The following is a 22,977-nucleotide window of genomic DNA, read 5'->3' as shown; positions in this document are numbered from 1 at the left end:
GATTTCCTTTCCATTAATTACATGTTCTTACCTTTGTAACAGATTTGGTTATTGACTTAGAAGGCAAATATCTGGCCAGACTGCAAGACTTGTGCTCGCAGCGTGGGACAGCTCTCGTAAAGGTGATTCAGGGCAGTTTCTGGAAAACAAGACATCAGATCTCCAAAACACTTTCTTTGTGCTAATGTAGGAAGGGTGAGTAAGTGTAAAGGTAAGAGCCCAGATACCGTAAGAAGCAGAAAGTGTGAAGGAAACTTCCTTCTGGCTGATACAGCTCCATATCTAGTTGTCAAGTATGAAGAGAGCAGTGCTAAGTTTCTTGGGGAGAGGTAAAAAAGAAGAGACTGGGAGATTGTAAAAGGAAAAAGTGGGATTCCCTATTTCAGGAAATCCTAGGAACTGGAAATAGAGATTGGAAGAGTGCTTTAAGCCAAGACAGACATGTTTTAAAACTAAAACCTAGGAGTTGAATGAACCAAGAAATGAATCCCTTTTGATTATGCAGTTGTGTCCAGTGTTATCTTGGGAAATATGGTTTCCACATAAAACGTATCTGGGGCTTGAAGTTCTCCTAAGGCCCTTCTCTGTGTATTCCCTACTGTTTGGTAAGCGCTGAGGTCACACTGCAGACAGCAGCACGTCCTCTCCCCACTACTTAGCTGTCTGTTCTCACAACACGTCTAGGAACAGAATGGCTTGGACACAACTGCGCCTAGGACCGAGCTCATTCAAGCTGCTGGACGAGGTAAAAGCTCTGGACAAGCGAAGGGGAGGGAGGGATGGGTGGACATACAATATGATCACTTTAATCTCATTTCTCTAAGAATCCTGGCTGAGAAAACAAAACAAAACAGAATCAAAAAGAACAGAACAGAACAGAACAGAACAAATGAAGCAAGCAGCTAGCTTGCTGGAGACATTGTCTGGGAAGCAGTGAAAACACTTGCAAACAAAAACACGTCAAAGGACTAACTCTTTGAGCTTAATTCTAATCCAACAGCATAACCTCAAAGTCCTGTTTCTGTTCGTAACAGGCTGCTACAGTAACATGTCCCATTGGATGACTTTGCAGCATAGATGTCAGGAATGCAGCTTGGGATCCCCTCCTTCTACTCAGAGTTCACTTTGAAGGGATGAGCAAGTAATTCTTCCTGGGTTGACGGAAATCTAAAGTCTGTTTTCTAACACTCTTGCAGACGCTTCTCTGTCCATCGGCCTGTCCTGCCAACTCTGGTGTGAGTGTGAAGTTGTGGCAAGAGGGATTTCCCATTCCTATTTGACCTGATGGACACCAGCTTTCCTCGGAAATGGCTGATGTTGCTGAGGAGGCAGCAGTATCAAAGCCCTTGCTGATGAAGGTACAACCAGCTGGGGAGGCTTTGGCATTTCTGCACAACGCTGCTCCCTGACTGTCACTCCAGACTCAGATTCGGAAAGAAGCAAAGCAAGCTAGAGGAAAACTGGATGTCCTGGTAATTTTCTTTTTCTTTTATTTCTTCATTCTTCACTTGTAACAAAATCTAAATCTTAACCCTTTGTTTGAAAACACGGCTTTACGGAAATGCTTATGGATGTGCTCCTTCACCTTGTGTGGAACCTGCTTCACCTTGCTTCAGCTATAGGACACCTATGCTCCAATTTATGCTTCCCATGATAAAGCGGTGTTCTTTCGGTGTTCTTTTCTGTGATGCTTGCAGGCGAGGTTGAAAAGAGTTGTCAGTAGGATTCTTCGTTTCCTTTGCAGTATCCAAAGCTCCGTATTACCGTGGATCTTCTCCTCTGATCTGGAAAGCTTCACAGGCCAAAAGAGAATTGAGATGATGAAGGAAATAGAGAATGCTAACCAATATTGCCAAGTACCACCCGTAAGTTTTGTGAAAGAATCCGGTGCATTTCTGTAGTGGTAGAAAGTTCATAAAATCATCGTCGTGCACTTGAAGGCAAGCAATGCTGTAAAAATGAAGAATGCAAGGCCCTGCTTAAGGACAATCTTCAGGCTGCTTCTAGATCAACAGCTTATTTGCTTCTTCCACAACCTCATCTCCGCTTGCTTAGAAGTTGTGAAGGTCGGAAGCACACTCCGTCTTTTTCATCCCCTCTGTGTATCTTTTCCCTGACAGCAACTTCTGTCTTGGCTCTTCACATCCAGCCAGAGCAGTTGCTTTGCCTCCGCAACCTGCAGGCTGACCTCTGAAGCGATTTGAAGTTACCCGAAAGAAAGAAGAGAGGAGAGAAGAAGACAAGAGGGGAGGGAAGGGGAGGGAATAAAAGGAAGGGAGGGGAGGGGAGGGGAGGGCAGGGGGAGGGTAGGATAGGATAGGATAGGATAGGATAGGATAGGATAGGATAGGATAGGATAGGATAGGGTAGGGTAGGGTAGGGTAGGGTAGGGTAGGGTAGGGTAGGGTAGGGTAGGGTAGGGTAGGGTAGGGTAGGGTAGCATAGCGTAGTGTAGCGTGTTAGAGGGGAGGGGAGCATAGGAGAGTATAGGGTAGTGTAGGGGATCGGAGTTTAGGGGAGTGTAGGGTAGGATACGGGAGGGGATTGTAGGAGAGTGTAGGGTAGGGGGGCATAGGGTAATGTAGGGTAGTGTAGCGAACGGGAGTTTAGGGTAGGATAGGGGAGGGGAGTGTAGGAGTGTGCAGGGTAGGATAGGGGAGGGGAGTGTAGCAGAGTATAGGGACAGGGAGCATAGGGGAGGGGGTGTAGGGGAGGGGAGGAGACAGGAGGGGAGGGGAGGGGATGGGGGAGAGGGGAAGGGAGGGGAGGGGAGGGGAGGGGAGGGGAGGGGAGGGGAGGGGAGGGGAGGGGAGGGGAGGGGAGGGGAGGGGAGGGGAGGGGAGGGGAGGGGAGGGGAGGGGAGGGGAGGGGAGGGGAGGGGAGGGGAGGGGAGGGGAGTGCTACCATAAATAAAATTGCCAAATACATGACATTTTGGATCTGGAGCCAAATCTTTGTGTACATGTCCTCTCCGTAGCCCCACGTGCTGACCACCCACCCGAATCTATCATACTGTTGGTCAGAAAGAACAGGGAGCATAGGGGAGGGCAGGGGAGTGGAGGGAAGGGAAAAGAGGGGATGGGAGGGGTGGGGAGCGCTACCATCAATAAAATTGCCAAATACAATGAAGGAGCAGCAGAGCCTGCAACCTCCAGTCCCCAACATCCTCCAACCACCCCCCACTGCTCCGTGGGAAATAGATAGAAGATACAAGACTGAGGTTTAGCCTGGGATGGAGGTAGTGTGGCGAGGTGGTTTTCTGTTTGGTTGGTTGGTTGGTTGGTTGGTTGGTTTTAAAGTTTTTAAATTCTCACTGTCCTACTTTGTGATCAGTTGGCAATAAATTCAATTACTCTTCCCCAAGCCAAGTCTGTTTTGTCCATGAAGCCATCTTCCAGTCCTGAAATAAGAAAGGAAACAGACCTGCAAGCAACTGTTACACAAGTGCAGGAAGAGTGACAAAGGAGGGTTTTGAGGCATGAAGTTCCTGCAAGGATGCTCTGCTCTTTCCTCACTTCAGTATGAAAAGCACGGCACTAGTGGGTGGTCTGTGGTGGTAGTTGTTTTTTTGTTGTTTGTTTGTTTGTTTGTTGTTTTGTCAGCTCCACCCCACAGTATTTTGCTTGTTCTACTTGTTTTGGTGTGCCCCCATTCCCTCCCTCAAGGTAAAACATCCCTAGGGGCCATAACTTGCTGTTAGCAAACAAGATCTTGCAAAAGAGTGAAGTTAACATGGCACCACCTGCACTGGTGTATAAATAGTTCAAATATTTTCCCTCACTTTCCTGTAACTTTCCTGTAAATTGCTGGTCAGGAGATAACAAGTGGAGAAATTTAGGATAAGAGAGAGAAAGTTGTGTTTCCTATTGCCCTGGAGTTTCTGTTGGTCTGGCCACGGAAATGGAGTACTCAAAATCCTCAGGACACTCAGTTTATACCAGATTTATCCTAAAACTGCAGTATTTCTAGGCCCTTGGGATTCTTATCAATTAAAACATACTTTTTCACGCACAGAAGATGCAAAAAAGTGCGTCTACTGCAGTATGCAGACAGAGCCAGTCCTGTCTCTTGATTCCTTCTGCCTTCTGCCTGAAGAGCAGCAGACAATCGAGTTCTTGTCTTCAGTAGCTACGGCCTTAACCAACTGTGCAGTCTGTCCATTCATACACAGAGGAGGAAAAATAGCGTGGAATAACTCCTCTCCTTTGTGCTAACAGAGGAGGGTACAGCTTCCTCACTCCAACCCCACCGAGGCAAACCAGTCAGCAGTGCACGCCAGAGCCTCTGTCTCTTCCCCGTCTCATGATGTGCAGCTGGATCACTCTCCCTTCTATCCCCAGGATCGCTTTCAGCACAGTCACAGAAGGGTCAGACTCACAGCTTTAGGAGCCATCAGAAGAGGCTTTCACTCTTCTGCCACCACACCCCCTATACACATGCAATTTCACACATGCAAAGAGACACCATGGATTGGGGAGTTGCACAGAGAGGAGACCACACCCGTTTGCCTGCCTGCAGTTTGACACCAGTAGGGAGGTAATTCCCGTCAGGAGTTTCCATAGAGATGACAGAATATGGCCCTAGGGTCCTGCTGCTTCTTTCAGCCCTAATTCTTCAAATCCATAGGAACGGAAGAAACCTTCCCAGCCAAGTGCTGCATATCTTGAAGGTTGGAGAACCCACAGCCTTCTGCTTCATTTCATTTTAAAGATCAATCCCAATGTCACTCCCATAGAAGTAGTGGAAGCCATCTGGCTGGCTTGGCTTTCTCTCCAAAGAAGACCAAATGAGAGTTGGTCACGGGTGAGGATGAGCCCTGACAGTTCCTGCATTTTGGTTCTCCTGCAGCCCACAAAGCTCTCACTGCCTTGCCTGAATTTGAACCCCTTTGGAACCAAATCTACAGATTATCTCTGTAAATCCAAAACAGCACTTATTCACCATGTGAACAACAAATGCCTGGGATGGTTAACAGCACTTAGGTGCAAAAAAGAGCCCCCGCAGGAGCAGGCCCCGGGCCGCAGCTGCAGCCATGGAGAGGAGCCCACGGGGAGCAGGGGCAGAGAGGGACCTTGGAGGAGGGAACTGTATCCTCTTTTTTCATCGGTGCTGAGATTGAGGATCAGGATTTCGTGGTAGGAATTTGTTTAGATGAACCAATTTACCTCCATATGGGTTTTGTATGTTTGTTTCACCTTGTCTTGCAGGACCATCTTGGCTGGGTCTGCAGTGTTGTGCAAAAGTGAAGTTTTTCACAATAAAGAGCAGCTTTTTTTTCGGGGAAAAGGCTGAGGTGGCCTTCATCAGAGTCTTGTGACCTGAAAATGCAGAAAATGGGTGCATGGCTGGCTGGATGGGTGGGTGGGAGTTGGGAATTCAGCCTTGGGATCAGAACTGGGACGTTGTTGGGATAGGAAATGATCAGTGGGATGGGAAGTGATGATGGGGATAGGAACTCATTGGGATGGGATAAATGGGTTTTATTTTTATTGCATTAAATCCACTTTCTTGACTGTGTTGTACAGTATGGCGTTGTTTTCTTACTATAAAATTATGATGATTATTATTTAATCTTATTAATTAAACAATTTTTATACGTTATTATATTATAAATTATAAATATTAATATTTATTATATTGTTTTTATTCCTTTTCTACCCTATTAAACTCTCTTTATCCCAGTGCACTGCTTTGGACTTTAGTTTTCCTTCCGAGTCGTTGTGGATTCACTCCGGATGGGGGGACATTAGCGAACGCCTGTGTGCTTCAGATCCAAGGTCACCTTTGCCCTCAACTCAAGATACATGTTTGCATCTATTGTCGTGAAACAATGTTAACAACATCAACAAAAAAGTTCCCTACTTGCTAGCAGCATCCCTACGTTTGCTGGGGTCTGCTCTGTGCACTTTGAAGACCGTTCCATGCTATTCAGCCCCTTCAGGAGGAAATGGATGGTTCTAGGAAAATGCGTCTTGACCTGATGCAAAGCTGTGACTCAGCACCCTGCAGCCCCCGCAACCCCTGGCATTTTACCTGCAGCCCCTCCAACAACTCTGATGTTCCCTGCATCGACTTCAACCACTGCGCTGGGACCTGAGGCCCCTCAAACCCGTGTCACTCGCCCTGCAGCCCCTCCAGCCCCTGGCATGTTCCCTGCAGCACCTCGAGCCCCTGGCATGTTCCCTGCAGCCACTCCAAGCCTGGCACAGGCCCTACAGCTGGCTGCGGGGACTATCCAGAAATCTGCTCCAGAAATACAGTGATGGCAAGGAGCCCTCCACTTCATGCTTCCTTTTTTTTCTAGCTGGAAGCATTCAGAGTTGTCAACGGAATTGGTTTGGAGGAGTAGGAAAGACAGAATTGCCAGGTTTCTGCTTTCTCCCAGAAACTATCAGACCACAACATGACAGTTGTCTTTCTTTTACGTAATTTTACACCGCCAGGGTCCCTTTTTATATCTTGGTAATTCCGGGATTACGCAGCACATCCTGGTATATTCTGCGACTGCGCGCACTGTTGCTAGGGGGTCGTCTCTGTCCCTCTGGTGGTCATGAAGATGAAGGCCGTAGTCTTCCTCAGCGTTGTGGTTCAACTTCTTTCTTTATTTGGTCATGTTGGCCCAGCGTGAGACAGGAAGGCAAGATGTTGATACACTAGTTTAACAACTTATCAGGAGATGGTTACATGAACTTTGCAGCTGTGTTTTCTGAACAAAAGAGGCTACTGAGATGCAGAAGGAGGGAAGGGGAGAGGATTCTCTTTTTTGTTACATTAAGGAATGGAATTTTCATAGTGTCTAGCCAAGCATTATACAGCTCCTTACTTCAACAGGGAGTTTTCACAACTCCCATTCCTCAAACAGAACTCCTTGTTTTTACAAAAGACAATGAACAAACATTTATTGTGTATTACACACACTCCACTCTCTGCTTCCTCAAAATGGATGTTTGGACCCTAAAATTCAGGCCTCGGCTCCTAGAATGAGGATTTGGGGATTTGAAAGCAGGGCTTTCTCACTTACGACTTTGCCATCTAAGAAGGACGCATTGCATCTTATAATAAAATTGTGGACCCTAAAAATAGGGAATTGCCCCTTGGAAATGGCAACCTACTCTGTAGGATTGACGTGTAAGCAAAGGCGGCTTTGGATCCCAACTATAGGCTCTCTTGTCCTGAAAACGTCCTGAAAGCTGGGTGCTTAAGAACAAGGCTGTGGTCTATACAGAGGAGCCTTGGTGCCATGCCTGTATGCTTCTCAGCTGCAAAGGAAGGGTGAGAAAAAGGGTTTGGATCCGCAAAAGATGCTCTTAGCCCTGAAGAGAAGGGGTTATAGGGTGAAAATGAGGCATTTGGCCCTAATGAGGAAGGCCCCAAGAAGGCGGCTCTGAATTCAAGAGGTGGGTCTCTGGGCCCTAATATTAAGGCTTTGGTCACCAAAAAGTAGACTCTTGGCCCTACAAAGGAGTAGGTAGGCAATCAGGAGGGGGCTTAGGATCCCAAAGCAGCGTCTGGGCCCTGAAAATCAGGGTTTGGAGCCTGAGCATGAGACGTCAGCCATGAAGAATGAAGTTTTAGAGCCTAGCATGGGGGTCTCTGGACACTAAAATGGGGCTTTGAACCCAGAAAATGAGCCTTTGTACCCCAACCTGAGGCTTTGAGTCCCAAGGAGAAGGCTCCGGGTGCTAAAAAAGAGGCTTTGGGCTCTCAGGTTGAGCCTTTGGGATGTGACTGTCAGGCCTTGACTCAGCAAATGATGATCCTGGCACGGAAAAGGAGGGTTCGTTCTCTAAAAAGGGCTTTTGAGCCCAAGGAGGATGCTTTTTGCCCTAATATGTGATGCTGGGGCCTAAAAATCATGGACAGCGCAGCCCGCTTCCTCTGTCTGGATCCTGAAGTGATGCTTTGATCCCTCCAGATGGGTGTTTGGACCCAAAGAGGAGGCTTTGGACTCTAACATTCAGGCCTCATCTCCTAGCATGAGGATTTGGGAATTTGAAAGGAGGGCTGTTCCTCTCCAATAAGGCCTCGCCATCTAAGAAGTCCGCATTGCAGGGAACCAGGTCCGTTGTGTCCGTTGAGACAGGACCTGCCACAGAGGCCCTGCTCCCGGTTCCAGAGATGGTCCCTGGGCCCTGATGTGGCAATAATAAGGTTATAATAAAATTGTGACCCTAAAAATAGGGGTTTGTTCCTTGTAAGTGGCAGCCTGGTCTGTAAGATTAATGTGTAAGCAAGAAAAAGCCACTAAAAAGGAGGGGTTACCCTTTCAGACAAGGCTTTCAAGCCCAAGGAAGAGGCTTTCTGCCCTAATATGTGATGCTGTGGCCTAAAAATGGTGGACAGTGCGGCCCGCCCTCCACTCTCTGCTTCCTCGAAATGGATGTTTGGACCCCAAAATTCAGGCCTCGGCTCCTAGCATGAGGATTTGCGAATTTAAAAGGAGGGGTGCCCTTCTGATTGCCTTGGATAAGGCAATCAGAAGAAGAGTTCAGATACCAAGTGGAGGTTGTGGACCCTGAACATAGGGATTTGGGGTGAAATAAGGAAGCATGGGGCCCTAATAATGAGGTTTGAGACGGTTAAAATATCAGGAGGGGAGGAGGCAAGAGGCAGTGAGGAGGAGGAGAGGGCGTGTCTTGTATCTCCAAGTCAGGCTTTGGAGCTGAAAGCTGGGCCTTTGGACTCTGCAGCTCAGGGTCTGGGTTCAAAAGTGTTGTTTTGCACCCTCCATCTAGGTGTTTGGACCCAAAGAGGAGGGTAAAAAACAAGGGGTAAGCATCTTAATATCTTTATTATCTTTTTTATAATATCTTTTTTATAATATCTTTATTATAAATGGAAGGCACAAAGCAAGCCAGCAACAGTCTCTGTCCAAGAGAAATACTTGGTGCTTTATAAACAAACAAGGAAGTACCCTTAGGTGGGTGTGATAATCCTCCTCTAATGCGTTTTTGGAGTGCAAAAATAGATCTGTTCTTTTCTTGCTCTTCTCTCCAGGACAAAGGCAGAATAGGCAACTGCAAAGTTAGACCAGGGAGGTCAGTTTGTTCCATACTGAGAAAGACAAGCCTGTAAAACAAACTAGACAGATTTTCTTGGTACTATTTATCTTCCTTCAGCAAAGGCAAAGCTTATGACACTTGTTGGTGTGTGTATATATATTTATCCAGTGCTCTCACAACAAAATTTTGATTTGAAGAGGACACACAGATCTGATTTTTTTTTCTTTTCCAGTAACTAGTATAATAAGCACTGGTATTTTTGTATAAAAACAGAAAAATACAAAACAAAAGACTGAATATTATGTGGTATGCATGACATTAAAAAAAAATGGTGGTTTCAAAGCAATATGTACCCTGGTGTGTTTGCCATATCCTAGAGTCCAGCTTAAAGTGCACTTGATCTGTATTGCATTTTGATACTAATCTCTATGTACAATGTTTTGCATGTAATTTATATGGTTCTTGGGAGAAAAAAAAAATGAATGAATTGTCAGTTAGCTTCTTCTGAGAAAACAGACTCCAAGCAGAGATATTACTCAAATCAGAAGTGGACGAGCAGTTGAGGGGTGGGAAAAGGGATACATATACAAAATTTAAAAATAAATAAATAAATAAATAAAACATGCTGGGGGTGGGGGAGAAGGGAAATGGTTTTGTATCAATAAAGCTTTGGCTGTTGAGCAGAAACAATGCGCGAGTGCATCCAGAGAATAAAATGTGCCCACATCTAACTGTGACGTCCTCAGTGTGTCCACCAGCTTGTGAAATTAATCCCACATCTTCTCGTGGTGCTGGATGAATGGCTGAGCTTCCCATCTAAGCAAGGCAGAGCGTGCAAGTAGGGCCTGCAGGGTGGAAAGAGGGATGGGGATCAAGAAGCAAGCCCACTGCTATGACAGAGTCCCTATAGGCAGTGTGGGTTTTCTCTCTATGCAAGCCTCATTATTCAGAGGCAGAGTATGGCTTCGTCCATTCAAGGTCCAGAATCAGTTGTCAAATGCTAGCCAAAGCCAGTGGCTCCTGGGCTATGTGACAAACTAACCCTAGAGCCAAAACCCTCCTTGTCCTCTTACCTGGTGCCCTTTCTGCGATGCCTTTAGGGTGAGTCAAGGCTATGATCTCCACCTTCTGGGGCTGGTGTTTGAGCTATGTCCTACCTCAGTGCTGAGACTCTTTTGCCTCTGTAGAGGCCCTTTGCCATGACACGAGTGACGATGAGAACTAAAATCAACTAGCCTCTGAAACATTCTTGTTCCCAAGCACAGCTTTTTCACTGGATTGCTTGAACTCCTAGTTTTTGGCCGAGAAGCTATTGTTTCTCTGTGCCTTTAATAAGAGGCTTTCTCTGGAGCCAAGTCAGGATGGCAAGATTGAGCTGGGCAAGGCTAACGAGGAGGAAATTCAATCTTCCCAGATGGGTGTCTGACCCTTGGAGCCCGGGCCAACTGATCTGAAGCGGCTGTAAAAGCTTTATTTCGCAGCATCGCTGTCTTCCCTGCTCGCATTCTAGGCACGGTGTTTCTGCTGACAGCATCTTCCACCTCCTCAGCAGAAGCTGCTTCTTTCTTTAAACGTAGTACAGGCTGGACGCAAAGAAAGAAACTGTTAGCGGTGCTTTTAGCTGTTTAAATGGGGAGAAAAACAGCCACTGTTTCTTTCTTTGTCCAGGGCAGCCACGAATGCTTGCGTGACGTGGGCTCCTCTCCCACGTCCTTAATTGCCAAGCCGATAGCGGCTCTGGTGACATGTCCCACGGGTGTCTGTGCAGTGACGGGGCTGCCTCACCCCTGTGTACCCCAGGACAGACATTTGGGGGGCTCTTTGCTGCTACCACAGGGTGCAACCTGCGGGTCCTGGGGCAGGCAGGATGAGTGCTGCTGGGCCCGGAGGGTAGGCCTGGCCTGAGAGGAGACAGTAAAGGAGGCAGGTTTGGGGCTTAAAGCAGGCTTGTCCTGCCCCAGCCTTCTCCAGAACCTGTGTGCCTGGCTCTGGAAAGCCGTGACAAGACATAAAATGACTCGCAGCTTGCCAAGAGAGCTGCGGTGGTGGAGGAATGGCCGCCTCAAGGGGCTGAGGCCAGGCACCATCACGGGCAGGACTCGAGAGACGAGGCACGATCTTGGCACAGACAGAGAAGGGAAGGGGAAGCACTGCTCTGCTGGCCCTGAGCGGTGCAGTCCCAGGAGAAAAGAAAAATCTGTGTTTCCTTCCGCTGATGTCCACGCTGAAGGTGCAGAAGGGTTCCGTGCTGTTGCTTGGGTCAGCCTTGTTGCCAGGTTGGGAATGTTTAGCCTCCCGGTGCTTCGGTGCTGTTGGGCTGCACTCAGAGTGTGAGCTCTGGGCGTTATTTCTCAACTACTGCGTTATTGGAGCGTACAGACCCGAGATATTCTGCGGATAGGTGATTTAAGCCACGTCAGAACCACCGCTGTGGCGTGTGCCAGCGTCGGACGCCCGTTCGACTGATCGGGTGGAGCAGGTGAATTGAATTTGGTGCTGGGTGGCGAGGTGGTGTTGGGGGAAGAGCTAGGCTAAGGAGAGCTTCCTCTTGCTCTGCCCCTTCCCATCTCAAATGGCCGCTTCCTGGGGAGATGGGTTCGTTGGGAGGTTAACTACAACGTTACAGTGAGGATGAGGAATCCTCTTTAGTCCCGTAGGTATTTGCTGCCAGGCCGCAGCGTTCATTTCAGAAATTGTATTTCAAAAGGGAAAAAGAAAGGAAATCTGTATTCTTTGACATACTCTCTTTTCTCGGAGAGTAGATGTAGGAGCTTCAGCAGTGCCCTTCCTCCAGAAACGACTCCCAGTGTCTGCTCAGACACTGAGGAGGAAAATGGAGGAGAGCCACCCGCTTTAAATAAAGGAAAGAAGGGGTCATGGATTAAGGGAAAACCACTACTTCAAAAATTGGTGCTCTCTACAAACTGGTTAAGGGTTTGGGACCTGCAGGTGCTGCCTACACCTGTGTGCGTTGCAGTCGTGCCTGTTGCCACTGAGCAAAACGGGGAGAGCTGCTTTGTCGAACGCGGCGTGTTAAAGCACGTGCTGCTGCCTGGAAGAAAAGCACGGACTTCCCTCGTGTGGGACTTCTTCCCTAGCCATCTGTGGTTTACCTGATGGTTTCCCATAAGCTGTGAATGTTTAAAAGAAAAAAAAAAAACAAAACCAAAACCCAACCCCAGCATTGAGAGTGGTGAGGCAGATCCTCACCTGGGGACTCAGAATCAGCGGTGATATCACCATGCGAAGCATTGTGTGCGCTTCGGGTCGGGGCTGCTGCGAGCCTTGCAGCGGGGAGGGAGAGCGGATCCGGGGTGCCTCTGTGTCAGGCCTGTGCCCTGGTGGCTTTGTGAGCACTGAGAGTTTGACTCCTGTGTTCCCAGCTTTCGCTTCTGCACCTGCGGTGTGGCAGAGCCAGCGAGCTGCTTCCTCAGCTGGAGGAGGAAGAGGAGTGACCTCAACATTGCCGAGGTAAAGCACAATTATTGAAAAGATTTGGCAAAGATGTGGGTTGTAGCAGCGCGGCTGCTGCAGCTGCAGCAGATCCTGGAGTATTGGAGAAGATAGAGAGGGGGTTCTTGGTGAAAAGAATGCTGTTAAAAGTGTTTTCATGCCAGAAATTAGGATAAACGCCTCTGTTGTTTGACATCCTCTATTGACCTGGCACATTGGCATTACAGCGTACCTGGCACGCTGTTTGTATGAAAAAAAAAGGTCTTTTAGTCAGGGCAGGCCAGAAACCTGCCTTGGCACTTCCACATCGCAGCAATGCTTACAGACCCTGCATCCTGGCTGCCAGGCCACGATCTAAATCCGATGGTGCTGTTGGTAAACTGAAGCTCAGGAAGCGCTTCTGGGTTTTTCTGTACTTCCATGTGAATTTTTACCCTCTGAAGATGGTGTATTAAGCTATTTTTGTAACAACAACTAGGTTTAAAAGCAGTTTCAGTTTAACATCTACATGCTTGGGTGTTATTAACAGAGCTTTGTATACTGAGCTGGTGCTTGGTAGGAGAAAAACCATAAATCTTCCCTGGGAAAGTTGGACCCCCTCAGCTACATACTGCTATGAGGAAACTCAGATGTAAGAACACACTTAAATAACACATCAGCAGAGCTGTTGTGCTCCTGACCACCAAAGGCACCTTTTTTACAACACCATCGTACTGGAAGTTGATGCAGCTGGTTCCATCCTTAACGTGGGACTGTACAGTGCTGTAAAATAAATATTTTTTCACAGCTTTGGAGAAAGTGAAGCAGAGAAAACCCCACCTAACCACTGATACCTGGACCCCAAACTGCCACAGACTGACAGCGATGCCCACTGGATATCTCCTGCTGCCTTCTGACTGCTCCAGCAGAAGTCCCGTTTGAATTAGCCAGCAGGTCCCTCTGAGTGGCTTTGCTGAAACTCCTGCCGTAGGAAGTATCCTACGGGAGCCAAGTTGCTAAACTGATGTGTGGTTTTCCCTTAACCCCCACAGCCCTGACTTTGCAGCTCCTGACGACACTGCCAACGTGTGCAGTGTCACCGTGTACCAACTAGGTGCCAGCTGCCATGGTTTATAGATTGTAAAATGAGTGATTTGGGACTCGTGAGCACTGAGAACAGGTTAGCAATTGCTTAAGAGCTTTACTTGTGTCGCTCTGGGGCAGGGAGATGGGTGAAACATAGACCAAGAAGAACCAGCAAAAGTTGGGTGAAAAATGAAATGAAAAATGTTAAGGCCAGGCAGCTTGCTCACTGCAAGTGCTAATCTGAAAGCAGATGGAGTGCATCTTCATACACTCCATCCTGAGACACTCCACTCAACAGGCCAGACCAGCTGATGAAGTGCATTGCTGTCCTGAAGTTTCATGTGATGGGCTACTTTTAAGTCTCTTGTTTATGCTGTAGTACTTGAGGTCTATGGCAGGACCACAGCACACTCTTATTTGTCTACCCTTCTTTCTTGATCGTGTGTGGGAAAGAGAGAACGTGCAGAGGCCCTCAGCCACATGCTGCACCTGTCACTCTGTGCAGCTACATCCCTGAGCCAAAGTACCAAACTTCATGCTTGTGAAAGGACTTTACACAAACTACAGAAATCGAAAATGAAGCATCCAAACACTTACAGAAGGGTGGGCCCTCTCGATGCACCTCAACGTGGGATCCACAAGTCCTCACGTGGTTTCATCCAGCACACTTCTCTGTCCCTCCTCGCTAAACTTGCTCAGAGGCAGCTGTTACCAAGGTGTCACAGTGACGTCATTCAATTCTGTTTCTGAAGTCATCACCGTAGGCCCCTGGCAGCGGCAACACAACACTCTCTCTTGCTAATGCGAATGTCTCAGAAACAAGTAGAGAAGTCCCACTCTCCCCAAGCTGACTTTAATTGGAGTAGTTCCAAAATTATTCTCTGCCCCCCTACATCTGGGGAAGGTGTGTGAGAAATCTTTTCCTGAAGAAAGGATTACAAGCCAAAAAAAGCTTGCTTCTGATACGTTCCCCTTCCTTTTAGAGCTGTTCACCTTTGATTTCCAAGGAAGAAAAAAGAAGGTGAAATCAACAATTCTCCTCCTCCGAGTTGGGAATATGAAATAAGCCCAATTATTTAGGAAGCCTGAAAAAGGAAACTATACATTTCCTTGTTAAACACCTTGTTGCTCTGAAAACTTGTCCAGTACTTTGCAGCTGCAGTGCTTTTCGGTGGGTGGGCAGCCGAGCTCCATCACGGCCACTCTCTCCCTCCCCCTCCTCAAAGAGAAAGGGAGAGAAAATACGATGCAAAGGGTTCAGGGGTTGAGACAAGGACAGGGAGATCGCTCAACAAGGATCGTGATGGGCAAAGCAGACGCAGCATAGGGAGACAGTAAGATTTCCTGCCTAACTACTACTACTACCAGGCTAGACAAGTGAGAACCAAAGGAAAGAAACCAAAAACACCTTCCTTCCCCCCATCTGAGCTCTTCCAGCTCCTCCCCCCGTGCAGCGCAGGGGAACAGGGGGACTGGACTGGGGGTTGTGCTCAGTCTGTAGCACTTCATCTCCACCACTCCTTCTCGGTCCCTCTCTGCCCCTGCTCCACGTGGGCTCCTCTCCATGGCTGCAGCTGCGGCCCGGGGCCTGCTCCTGCGGGGGCTCTCCACAGGCCGCAGCCTCCTCCAGGCCACAGCCACCTGCTCCACCGGGGGCTCCTCCACCCATGGGGGGGCTGCAGCGTGGAGATCTGCTCCATGGGGGACCCATGGGCTGCAGGGGGACAGCCTGCTCCACCAGGGGCCTCTCCCTGCACAGCCCGCAGGGGAACTGCTGCTGCCTGCCTGCAGCACCTCCTGCCCTCCTGCGGCGCTCACCTGGGGGGCTGCAGGGCTGCTTCTCTCACGCTTTCACAATCCTCTCTCCCAGCTGCTGTTGCACAGCAGTATTTTCCCCCCTTCCTTAAATCTGCTCCCCCGAAGCCCACCCAGCAGCACTCCCTGCCTCGGCTCTGGCCAGCAGCAGCTCCTTTTTGGAGCCATCTGGAGCTGGCTCTGCTCTGATGCTGACAAGATGGGGCTGCATTCATTTCCAAACTGGCTGTCAGAAAGGCCTTCACCTTTGCATTACATTGAGGCAGCGGTGATCTCAGCCTTATTGTAGTTCTCTGCGTAATGTAGCTCCCAAAAGAGATCCCAAGGTCCAGAACAGACATGGAAATAACTGGGGGGTTGTAAGGAAAACAATTGTATTCCATCCTACAGCAACACCAGAGCTGTCTGGAGAGTTTTGTTCCATTTGTTCTGTTCTGTTTTGTTTTCTCAGTAAGGTTTCTTAGAGAGAGAAGATTGAAGTGATCGTATTGCATGCCCATCCAGCCCTCCCCTTTGCTTGTCCAGAGCTTTTACCTTGTCTAGCACGATGCATGAACGTGGTCATAGGCACAGTTGTTTCAAAGACATTCTGCTGCTCGACCTGTTGTGAAAACAGAGAGCTAAGTATTTGGACGAGAACATGCTTCCACCTGCACTATGACCTCCACAACTAGATATGGAGCCATATCAGCCAGAAGGAAGTTTCCTTCACAGCTGCTGCTTCTTGCACTATCTGGACTCTTACTTTTACTCTTACTTGCCTTTCCTGCATTAGCACAAAAAAAAATAAGAAAAATAAAAAAATCTGGGAGATTACCTTTGCCATCTGATGTCTTCGTTTCCAGAAACTACACGGAATCACCTTTATGAGAACTGTCCCACACTGCGAGCATGGGTGTTGCAGTCAGGCCAGATATGTCCCTTCTACGTCAATAACCAAACCTGTCAAGTTAAGAACATGGAATTAATGAAAAGGAAATCCTTCTATTTTGATCTGAGTTCACTTTTTTTTTTTTTTTTTTTTTTTTTTTTTTTTTTTTTCTAGACCAAGAAGAACCAGCAAAAGTCGGGTGAAAAATGGAATGAAAAATGTTAAGGCCAGGCAGCTTGCTCACTGCAAGTGCTAATCTGAAAGCAGATAAGTAGATGGAGTGCATCTTCATACACTCCATCCTGAGACACTCCACTCAACAGGCCAGACCAGCTGATGAAGTGCATTGCTGTCCTGAAGTTTCATGTGATGGGCTACTTTTAAGTCTCTTGTTTATGCTGTAGTACTTGAGGTCTATGGCAGGACCACAGCACACTCTTATTTGTCTACCCTTCTTTCTTGATCGTGTGTGGGAAAGAGAGAACGTGCAGAGGCCCTCAGCCACATGTTGCACCTGTCACTCTGTGCAGCTACATCCCTGAGCCAAAGTACCAAACTTCATGCTTGTGAAAGGACTTTACACAAACTACAGAAATCGAAAATGAAGCATCCAAACACTTACAGAAGGGTGGGCCCTCTCGATGCACCTCAACGTGGGATCCACAAGTCCTCACGTGGTTTCATCCAGCACACTTCTCTGTCCCTCCTCGCTAAACTTGCTCAGAGGCAGCTGTTACCAAGGTGTCACAGTGACATCATTCAATTCTGTTTCTGAAGTCATCACCGTAGGCCCCTGGCAGCGGCAACACAACACTCTCTCTTGCTAATGCGAATGTCTCAGAAACAAGTAGAGAAGTCCCACTCTCCCCAAGCTGACTTTAATTGGAGTAGTTCCAAAATTATTCTCTGCCCCCCTACATCTGGGGAAGGTGTGTGAGAAATCTTTTCCTTAAGAAAGGATTACAAGCCAAAAAAAGCTTGCTTCTGATACGTTCCCCTTCCTTTTAGAGTGTTCACCTTTGATTTCCAAGGAAGAAAAAAGAAGGTGAAATCAACAATTCTCCTCCTCCGAGTTGGGAATATGAAATAAGCCCAATTATTTAGGAAGCCTGAAAAAGGAAACTATACATTTCCTTGTTAAACACCTTGTTGCTTCTGAAAACTTTTCCAGTACCTTGCAGCTGCAGTGCTTTTCGGTGGGTGGGCAGCCGAGCTCCATCACGGCCACTCTCTCCCTCCCCCTCCTCAAAGAGAAAGGGAGAGAAAATACGATGCAAAGGGTTCAGGGGTTGAGACAAGGACAGGGAGATCGCTCAACAAGGATCGTGATGGGCAAAGCAGACGCAGCATAGGGAGACAGTAAGATTTCCTGCCTAACTACTACTACTACCAGGCTAGACAAGTGAGAACCAAAGGAAAGAAACCAAAAACACCTTCCTTCCCCCCATCTGAGCTCTTCCAGCTCCTCCCCCCGTGCAGCGCAGGGGAACAGGGGGACTGGACTGGGGGTTGTGCTCAGTCTGTAGCACTTCATCTCCACCACTCCTTCTCGGTCCCTCTCTGCCCCTGCTCCACGTGGGCTCCTCTCCACGGGCTGCAGCTCCGGCCCGGGGCCTGCTCCTGCGGGGGCTCTCCATGGGCCGCAGCCTCCTCCAGGCCACAGCCACCTGCTCCACCGGGGGCTCCTCCACCCATGGGGGGGCTGCAGCATGGAGATCTGCTCCATGGGGGACCCATGGGCTGCAGGGGGACAGCCTGCTCCACCAGGGGCCTCTCCCTGCACAGCCCGCAGGGGAACTGCTGCTGCCTGCCTGCAGCACCTCCTGCCCTCCTGCGGCGCTCACCTGGGGGGCTGCAGGGCTGCTTCTCTCACGCTTTCACAATCCTCTCTCCCAGCTGCTGTTGCACAGCAGTATTTTCCCCCCTTCCTTAAATCTGCTCCCCCGAAGCCCACCCAGCAGCACTCCCTGCCTCGGCTCTGGCCAGCAGCAGCTCCTTTTTGGAGCCATCTGGAGCTGGCTCTGCTCTGATGCTGACAAGATGGGGCTGCATTCATTTCCAAACTGGCTGTCAGAAAGGCCTTCACCTTTGCATTACATTGAGGCAGCGGTGATCTCAGCCTTATTGTAGTTCTCTGCGTAATGTAGCTCCCAAAAGAGATCCCAAGGTCCAGAACAGACATGGAAATAACTGGGGGGTTGTAAGGAAAACAATTGTATTCCATCCTACAGCAACACCAGAGCTGTCTGGAGAGTTTTGTTCCATTTGTTCTGTTCTGTTTTGTTTTCTCAGTAAGGTTTCTTAGAGAGAGAAGATTGAAGTGATCGTATTGCATGCCCATCCAGCCCTCCCCTTTGCTTGTCCAGAGCTTTTACCTTGTCTAGCACGATGCATGAACGTGGTCATAGGCACAGTTGTTTCAAAGACATTCTGCTGCTCGACCTGTTGTGAAAACAGAGAGCTAAGTATTTGGACGAGAACATGCTTCCACCTGCACTATGACCTCCACAACTAGATATGGAGCCATATCAGCCAGAAGGAAGTTTCCTTCACAGCTGCTGCTTCTTGCACTATCTGGACTCTTACTTTTACTCTTACTTGCCTTTCCTGCATTAGCACAAAAAAAAATAAGAAAAATAAAAAAATCTGGGAGATTACCTTTGCCATCTGATGTCTTCGTTTCCAGAAACTACACGGAATCACCTTTATGAGAACTGTCCCACACTGCGAGCATGGGTGTTGCAGTCAGGCCAGATATGTCCCTTCTACGTCAATAACCAAACCTGTCAAGTTAAGAACATGGAATTAATGAAAAGGAAATCCTTCTATTTTGATCTGAGTTCACTTTTTTTTTTTTTTTTTTTTTTTTTTTTCTAGACCAAGAAGAACCAGCAAAAGTCGGGTGAAAAATGGAATGAAAAATGTTAAGGCCAGGCAGCTTGCTCACTGCAAGTGCTAATCTGAAAGCAGATAAGTAGATGGAGTGCATCTTCATACACTCCATCCTGAGACACTCCACTCAACAGGCCAGACCAGCTGATGAAGTGCATTGCTGTCCTGAAGTTTCATGTGATGGGCTACTTTTAAGTCTCTTGTTTATGCTGTAGTACTTGAGGTCTATGGCAGGACCACAGCACACTCTTATTTGTCTACCCTTCTTTCTTGATCGTGTGTGGGAAAGAGAGAACGTGCAGAGGCCCTCAGCCACATGTTGCACCTGTCACTCTGTGCAGCTACATCCCTGAGCCAAAGTACCAAACTTCATGCTTGTGAAAGGACTTTACACAAACTACAGAAATCGAAAATGAAGCATCCAAACACTTACAGAAGGGTGGGCCCTCTCGATGCACCTCAACGTGGGATCCACAAGTCCTCACGTGGTTTCATCCAGCACACTTCTCTGTCCCTCCTCGCTAAACTTGCTCAGAGGCAGCTGTTACCAAGGTGTCACAGTGACATCATTCAATTCTGTTTCTGAAGTCATCACCGTAGGCCCCTGGCAGCGGCAACACAACACTCTCTCTTGCTAATGCGAATGTCTCAGAAACAAGTAGAGAAGTCCCACTCTCCCCAAGCTGACTTTAATTGGAGTAGTTCCAAAATTATTCTCTGCCCCCCTACATCTGGGGAAGGTGTGTGAGAAATCTTTTCCTTAAGAAAGGATTACAAGCCAAAAAAAGCTTGCTTCTGATACGTTCCCCTTCCTTTTAGAGTGTTCACCTTTGATTTCCAAGGAAGAAAAAAGAAGGTGAAATCAACAATTCTCCTCCTCCGAGTTGGGAATATGAAATAAGCCCAATTATTTAGGAAGCCTGAAAAAGGAAACTATACATTTCCTTGTTAAACACCTTGTTGCTTCTGAAAACTTTTCCAGTACCTTGCAGCTGCAGTGCTTTTCGGTGGGTGGGCAGCCGAGCTCCATCACGGCCACTCTCTCCCTCCCCCTCCTCAAAGAGAAAGGGAGAGAAAATACGATGCAAAGGGTTCAGGGGTTGAGACAAGGACAGGGAGATCGCTCAACAAGGATCGTGATGGGCAAAGCAGACGCAGCATAGGGAGACAGTAAGATTTCCTGCCTAACTACTACTACTACCAGGCTAGACAAGTGAGAACCAAAGGAAAGAAACCAAAAACACCTTCCTTCCCCCCATCTGAGCTCTTCCAGCTCCTCCCCCCGTGCAGCGCAGGGGAACAGGGGGACTGGACTGGGGGTTGTGCTCAGTCTGTAGCACTTCATCTCCACCACTCCTTCTCGGTCCCTCTCTGCCCCTGCTCCACGTGGGCTCCTCTCCACGGGCTGCAGCTCCGGCCCGGGGCCTGCTCCTGCGGGGGCTCTCCATGGGCCGCAGCCTCCTCCAGGCCACAGCCACCTGCTCCACCGGGGGCTCCTCCACCCATGGGGGGGCTGCAGCATGGAGATCTGCTCCATGGGGGACCCATGGGCTGCAGGGGGACAGCCTGCTCCACCAGGGGCCTCTCCCTGCACAGCCCGCAGGGGAACTGCTGCTGCCTGCCTGCAGCACCTCCTGCCCTCCTGCGGCGCTCACCTGGGGGGCTGCAGGGCTGCTTCTCTCACGCTTTCACAATCCTCTCTCCCAGCTGCTGTTGCACAGCAGTATTTTCCCCCCTTCCTTAAATCTGCTCCCCCGAAGCCCACCCAGCAGCACTCCCTGCCTCGGCTCTGGCCAGCAGCAGCTCCTTTTTGGAGCCATCTGGAGCTGGCTCTGCTCTGATGCTGACAAGATGGGGCTGCATTCATTTCCAAACTGGCTGTCAGAAAGGCCTTCACCTTTGCATTACATTGAGGCAGCGGTGATCTCAGCCTTATTGTAGTTCTCTGCGTAATGTAGCTCCCAAAAGAGATCCCAAGGTCCAGAACAGACATGGAAATAACTGGGGGGTTGTAAGGAAAACAATTGTATTCCATCCTACAGCAACACCAGAGCTGTCTGGAGAGTTTTGTTCCATTTGTTCTGTTCTGTTTTGTTTTCTCAGTAAGGTTTCTTAGAGAGAGAAGATTGAAGTGATCGTATTGCATGCCCATCCAGCCCTCCCCTTTGCTTGTCCAGAGCTTTTACCTTGTCTAGCACGATGCATGAACGTGGTCATAGGCACAGTTGTTTCAAAGACATTCTGCTGCTCGACCTGTTGTGAAAACAGAGAGCTAAGTATTTGGACGAGAACATGCTTCCACCTGCACTATGACCTCCACAACTAGATATGGAGCCATATCAGCCAGAAGGAAGTTTCCTTCACAGCTGCTGCTTCTTGCACTATCTGGACTCTTACTTTTACTCTTACTTGCCTTTCCTGCATTAGCACAAAAAAAAATAAGAAAAATAAAAAAATCTGGGAGATTACCTTTGCCATCTGATGTCTTCGTTTCCAGAAACTACACGGAATCACCTTTATGAGAACTGTCCCACACTGCGAGCATGGGTGTTGCAGTCAGGCCAGATATGTCCCTTCTACGTCAATAACCAAACCTGTCAAGTTAAGAACATGGAATTAATGAAAAGGAAATCCTTCTATTTTGATCTGAGTTCACTTTTTTTTTTTTTTTTTTTTTTTTTTTTTTTTTTTTTTCTAGACCAAGAAGAACCAGCAAAAGTCGGGTGAAAAATGGAATGAAAAATGTTAAGGCCAGGCAGCTTGCTCACTGCAAGTGCTAATCTGAAAGCAGATAAGTAGATGGAGTGCATCTTCATACACTCCATCCTGAGACACTCCACTCAACAGGCCAGACCAGCTGATGAAGTGCATTGCTGTCCTGAAGTTTCATGTGATGGGCTACTTTTAAGTCTCTTGTTTATGCTGTAGTACTTGAGGTCTATGGCAGGACCACAGCACACTCTTATTTGTCTACCCTTCTTTCTTGATCGTGTGTGGGAAAGAGAGAACGTGCAGAGGCCCTCAGCCACATGTTGCACCTGTCACTCTGTGCAGCTACATCCCTGAGCCAAAGTACCAAACTTCATGCTTGTGAAAGGACTTTACACAAACTACAGAAATCGAAAATGAAGCATCCAAACACTTACAGAAGGGTGGGCCCTCTCGATGCACCTCAACGTGGGATCCACAAGTCCTCACGTGGTTTCATCCAGCACACTTCTCTGTCCCTCCTCGCTAAACTTGCTCAGAGGCAGCTGTTACCAAGGTGTCACAGTGACATCATTCAATTCTGTTTCTGAAGTCATCACCGTAGGCCCCTGGCAGCGGCAACACAACACTCTCTCTTGCTAATGCGAATGTCTCAGAAACAAGTAGAGAAGTCCCACTCTCCCCAAGCTGACTTTAATTGGAGTAGTTCCAAAATTATTCTCTGCCCCCCTACATCTGGGGAAGGTGTGTGAGAAATCTTTTCCTTAAGAAAGGATTACAAGCCAAAAAAAGCTTGCTTCTGATACGTTCCCCTTCCTTTTAGAGTGTTCACCTTTGATTTCCAAGGAAGAAAAAAGAAGGTGAAATCAACAATTCTCCTCCTCCGAGTTGGGAATATGAAATAAGCCCAATTATTTAGGAAGCCTGAAAAAGGAAACTATACATTTCCTTGTTAAACACCTTGTTGCTTCTGAAAACTTTTCCAGTACCTTGCAGCTGCAGTGCTTTTCGGTGGGTGGGCAGCCGAGCTCCATCACGGCCACTCTCTCCCTCCCCCTCCTCAAAGAGAAAGGGAGAGAAAATACGATGCAAAGGGCTCAGGGGTTGAGACAAGGACAGGGAGATCGCTCAACAAGGATCGTGATGGGCAAAGCAGACGCAGCATAGGGA

General features: G+C 48.2%; 2 long non-coding RNA genes across 4 annotated transcripts; one reads left to right on the top strand and one right to left on the bottom strand.

The window, feature by feature from the left end:
- The first annotated feature begins 1,183 nt into the window (after positions 1-1,183).
- Positions 1,184-2,244, top strand: LOC140000930 (uncharacterized). The gene is made up of 3 exons (XR_011806122.1): positions 1,184-1,472; positions 1,745-1,865; positions 2,121-2,244. It is a non-coding gene; the product is annotated as an uncharacterized lncRNA (long non-coding RNA).
- Positions 2,245-14,854: 12,610 nt separating this feature from the next.
- LOC140000954 (uncharacterized) lies at positions 14,855-22,697 on the bottom strand. 3 transcript variants are annotated; one of them, XR_011806143.1, is made up of 9 exons: positions 22,245-22,697; positions 21,568-21,692; positions 21,285-21,351; positions 19,532-19,702; positions 18,865-18,989; positions 18,582-18,648; positions 16,829-16,999; positions 16,153-16,277; positions 14,855-15,936 (listed from the first exon to the last, which is right to left on the bottom strand). It is a non-coding gene; the product is annotated as an uncharacterized lncRNA (long non-coding RNA). The 3 variants fall into 3 exon arrangements; XR_011806144.1 differs by lacking the exon at positions 16,829-16,999; XR_011806145.1 differs by lacking the exon at positions 19,532-19,702.
- Between the last annotated feature and the right edge of the window lie 280 nt (positions 22,698-22,977).

Source organism: Anas platyrhynchos, chromosome 35, assembly GCF_047663525.1.
Source record: "Anas platyrhynchos isolate ZD024472 breed Pekin duck chromosome 35, IASCAAS_PekinDuck_T2T, whole genome shotgun sequence".
NCBI lineage: Eukaryota > Metazoa > Chordata > Aves > Anseriformes > Anatidae > Anas > Anas platyrhynchos.
The sequence above is the reverse complement of the archived record's forward strand: the minus strand, read 5'-3'. Positions and strand labels throughout refer to the sequence as shown.